Below are 5,002 nucleotides of genomic sequence, written 5' to 3'. Positions count from 1 at the left end.
CTTCCGTCAAGGCCCGCTAAAAATAGGCCAGGCACGAGTTTAATTGTTTGCATACAAATGGGTTGGCCCGTGAACCCGTTTACATCTAAATTTTTAAAACAACTTCTAACCGACAACAAACATGCATTGGGTTTATTGGTTTTGCTTCCGTCATGTCCCGGAACACAATCCAATCCCGAAGCAAAAAAAATAAACAGCTTCCAGGCCAGCTTACATGGCCCGTTGAAAAACAGGTCGGGTTCGAGTTTAAGTGTTTGCAAACAAACGGCTTGGCCCGTTAACCCGTTTACATCTAAACTTTTAAAACCACCTTCTAACTGAGAACAAGGTTTCGCTTTAAGTTTTTTGGTTTTTGGTTTTTTGTTTTTGGCTAAAAAAACAGGTCGGATTCGAGTTTAAGTGTTTGCAAACACATGGGTTGGCCCGTTAACCCGTTTACATCTAAATTTTTAAAACCACCTTCTAACCGAGAATAAACAAGGTTTCGTTTTAAGTTTTCTGGTTTTTCGTTTTGTTTCGGTGAGGTCCTTTTCGTTGTTGGTTTCGCTTTAGTTTTTTGGGTTTTGTGTTTTTTTTGTTTAGTTTCGTTTTGAAATACATGTACATTTTCTACCTATTTTCACAACCATGCATACTTTCAGTACAAATAATTCATATAACAACCTCTGCCATGTATTAACAGAAGTACTTCACTTATATTAGTTGTGTTACTTTATAGTAACGAGCCGAACCCGCTAAGGCTCGTGAGCGGGTCGTTAGTGGTTTTTATAATTTGAGCTCAGCTGGGGGTCGTTTTGTTTTAAGTTTTTTGGATTTTGGATTTGTTTTGGTAAGGTCCTTTTCGTTTTCAGTTCAGGCGTATGGTATGAAATGATTGGAGTTTGGTTGGTTCGTGTCGGTTCGGCGTTTTTCTTGTTAACCATATATGAATTTTAGTAAGTTCAAGTTTGAAAAACTTTCGCTTTAACTGCAATAATGTGAGTGATTAATTTTATATCATTTGCTTATATGTGCCAAAAAAAATTTTATGTAATTTTACTAAAATGTCTACTTATGAATCTATCTATTATTGTTAGGTTTGGGCGCACCATGCACTCATTTCAAATGATGAAATAGTATCTTTCTTCTCACCGTTAATTTTATCAATCTCTGTTTGTTTTATCAATCTTATATTGAGTATTTTTTAAAAGTGTTATAAAGACGTTATCTAAAGCTGCTACACCATATGCAAGATTCTAACATTGCGACGTTCAATGTTTGTTGCTTAACTGTAATCAGATACCAAGAAAAAAAGGCAAAAGCTCAAGATAATTATAATAGGGAATTTGAGGGCACTCGATTGCTATAAAACGCGTATACAACTACAACTACAGGTGCACATATGTTGTTTTTTTTCCCAAACGCTTTTGACTTGACATCTGCTTAGAGAAGTCAAAATCATCAGGTTTGACCGGTTACTATATCAATGTGCAGGTCTCAAAAGGTCCACAAAAAACTGGTTGCGTTGAGTGTGATTGGATTGGAATCGGTTTCAAGCGCTACGCTAGATTCATTCAACAACTTTTTTGTGGGTTTTGTTTTAATTTGATTCAGCATTTCATGTTTATTTATACAACAACCTACAATGTAACAGTGACTGGTCTTTGGTTTTAATATTGGTGTGGTAATACTTTGAGTTGATTGATGCTATAGTCTTTTTAGTTGCCTTTGTTATGGTCAAAAGATTGTACGGTGGTAGTCAGAGATGTCATTAAAGAGTTTTAGGTGATAGTTTATTTGTGATTAATTGTTTGTAATGATGAATTTGATAATACAAGTATTCATATTGTTGTTTTTGCAGTCTGACTATTGAGTAAAATTCGATGTAATTACTTTGATGGGATATTGTGTTCACAATGAAACAAGGTGCATGTTTATGAACTATTGCATAATGGATCTTGGGTTATTTAATTACATGGTGAGATACTTTATTCATGTTATAATTCCTTACATTTTTTACTTGGGTCGGCTCGTTTAACTTACAATTACAAGAGTCGACGCCTAACTTCCTTTATAAAAATGCTTATTTTTGTTCGTTAAATTCTGGTAACATCACGAACCGAACCGCTACTGTGTAAGAATCAGTTTTCGCATGTAAATACCAGTTATTAACTCGCCGAGTGAAGCTCAAGGAAACTTTTTATTTTATGGATTTACTAATTTAGAAATATTTTATTTTAAATTAAGATTAAGATGTGGCATTTGATATTTGTTGCTAAAATAATTAGATTTCGCTTATTAATGTGGTTTTGGAACCGCGTAAGCTTTGTTATCACCCGTTCAAGCTTGAGGGAGTGGAACGAGAAGACACCAATGAGTGTTCCACAAGTAATGTATTTTATCTTTTTTTTTACTTCAAATTTGTAAACAAACAAATTAAACTCGAACAAGGCATATCTGTGTTTGTTTCTTTCACTCTGGTAGAACAAACGATCGAACATGTACGTTTAAACAAACGGAGTTTACTTCTTCATGTTCACACAAATATATTCTTAAGGAGGTGAAGAAACACTAACCGAACCCCGGGCAGATTACTGGTAACCTGGGGGTTAGATAGATGTTTCCCACGAGGGGTGAGACCCTGAGAAGATGGTTCTTCTGATAACCTGCAAAACAGACACCGTGAGCTTGTCACTGAGAAGGGGGGGTTCCTCCTTGTGACCACCCTCCGGCGTGAGAATCAGACTAGATTGCTCTTTAAATATAAATGTATATTAAGAGATTGCTAGAGCGGATATCAGGTATAATATGATGATACAAGATCAGATATGATGGTCATACCATTTGGGGTATTTATAGCCGAAGGTAGGTTTCCAAGGAGGTGTGGCCGGCTGCAACAGTGTTCCTGTTCCACCAACAGTGGCCTACGCACGTGCCCTGCTAGTAGTTGGTGGGTAGGCAGCGGCTGATAATGACCAGGCCTGCTGTGTACTATTCCTTTTCCACCAACTGCCGGCTACGCACGTGGTATGGCAGTAGTTGGTGAGTAGGCAGCGGCTAATAGTGACACAGTACAGGAGCATGCTGCTCGCCATACTGTGTCAGTAAGCTGTCGTCTCTTTAGTCAGATCTTTTTCCCATACCTCGTCAGGTACAGTACAGAAGATCTTCCCGTATCGTACGGACTGGCTTATTTGGGCGGGAGTATTCCCCCTCCCGCCCTTGTGCGGGATTATTCCCGGCTTTGCTCATTCCTTCAGGTGACACTGAGTGATTTGAGAGCTAAGTGCCTTGTGCGTGTAGCCTTGCTGCGCGGGTGGCCTTCCCTGATGGCTTGTATCCGAGGCTGCGGGGACAGGCGGAGTCCTTCACCATTGGGAGGCATTTCCTGCGGGACCAGCTTGCGTACTGCGCGTAAGGACGTCACGTCTCTGAGCATGGTTGGTCCTGCGGATCCAGTTGGTTTCTGCGCAGACGTTCCTCTTCAAGGTGAGTCTTGCGGGTCCAACTGGGCTCTGCTGGGACCTACCTCTTCAAGTCCCCCCAGTCCAATGTTCTTCTCATGAGTGTTTAATAAAGTGAGGTGAACTTTTGGACTTAAGCAAAGGGTTTTTGAAAAGGGGTTTTTTAAGGTTTTTCATGGGGATTCCTCCCGCGGAAGTCCTTGTCACTTGCAGAAATTCCCGAGTTTCCTGCTTGGTCTTTGGGTATGATGCGGGAAGATCTGTAACCTCCTCGCAAGTCAGGAGCGTTGAGTCCCACTTGTGTGGATTCTCCGTGAGGTTTTGGTAGTTTTGAACATAGTGATCAATTATGTTAAAACCACCAATTCCATCCTGGAGCTTCAAACAACGTAGTTCTCGACGTTCCCGCTATGCGGGGATGTTATTTCCGTTTCCGCAAGCATTGCCCAGAAGATCCTTCTTGGTTTCAATTCCCAGCGGAGCGCTAGGTATGTGAAGGGTTTTGCCTTAACACTGTACCTGCGCTCGTCTTACGGTTACTTTACTTCCAAGGTATTCCTGGCGTCAATTCCCTGCGGGTGCTAGGTATGTGAAGGGTTTTGCCTTTACACTGTACCCGCACCCGTCTTATAGTTACTTGGTTGCCGAGGAATACTTGGCTTTAATTCCCTGCAGGTGCTAGGTATGTGAAGGGTTTTGCCTTAACACTGTACCCGCAGCCGTCTTACGGTTACTTGTTCGCCAAGGTTTTCTTGGCTTCAATTCCCTGCGGGTGCTAGGTATGTGAAGGGTTTTGCCTTAACACTGTACCCGCATCCGTCTTACGGTTACTTGTTCGCCAAGGTTTTCTTGGCTTCAATTCCCTGCGGGTGCTAGGTATGTGAAGGGTTTTGCCTTAACACTGTACCCGCATCCGTCTTACGGTTACTTTGTTCGCCAAGGTAAGGGGTATTTTCCCGCCTACTTTTTGATCTTTTTGAATTTTGAAATTTGAAATTCGAAGAGTTGGTGGAAAGAAGAACAGTCCAAAACTCTGAAACGTCGTGCGACGGTTTCTTCTGACTGTGTCAGATCGTGCAGGAAGTTATGGTGACGTGACAGTACATGGTCATTCCAGACGCTTTTTCAGGCGCGTGGGCGCGATTTTTCGGGCGCGTGGCCGCGAAATTAATGGTATGCGTCCTGTCAACAGCTGTTGCCAGCTTGCTTTTTGCCACGTGTCATAGTTTCATTGCACCTTCGTTTTCTCTCTCTTCCGCATTAATTTCATCGCATTAATTGCGATTAGTATATAAAGGGGTAGAGGGCTCTTTGTAATCCACACTTTCACTCTTCTCTTCATCTTTTTAAGCGATTTCCGGCGAATACTCCCCTTTTCAGGCAAGCATTCTCTCGAAATCGCTTTCTTCTTTCCTTCACAAGATGTCGTCTCGTGATGCTGAATCTGCAGCCGATGACAAAAGTACTGCTGGCGAGTGCCAGTGTGCTCTGCCTGGCGATCTGTACCGGTAGGTTGTCAGGAAGTTCATGCTCGAGTCTCTCGAGCCTGAGTTTCCTGA

The 5,002-nt window shown here is 41.7% G+C and overlaps 1 long non-coding RNA gene across 1 annotated transcript; it reads left to right on the top strand.

Moving 5' to 3' along the window:
* Window positions 1–895: 895 nt before the first annotated feature.
* Window positions 896–1,868, top strand: LOC143637073 (uncharacterized). The gene is made up of 3 exons (XR_013154367.1): window positions 896–1,115; window positions 1,279–1,373; window positions 1,474–1,868. It is a non-coding gene; the product is annotated as an uncharacterized LOC143637073 (long non-coding RNA).
* The last annotated feature ends 3,134 nt before the right edge of the window (window positions 1,869–5,002 follow it).

This window comes from Bidens hawaiensis, unplaced genomic scaffold, assembly GCF_021521415.1.
Source record: "Bidens hawaiensis isolate Kalapana, Puna unplaced genomic scaffold, B.hawaiensis_p1.1 tig00008123_1, whole genome shotgun sequence".
NCBI lineage: Eukaryota > Viridiplantae > Streptophyta > Magnoliopsida > Asterales > Asteraceae > Bidens > Bidens hawaiensis.
Note: the sequence above shows the minus strand (reverse complement) of the source record. Positions and strands in the feature narration are given on the sequence as shown.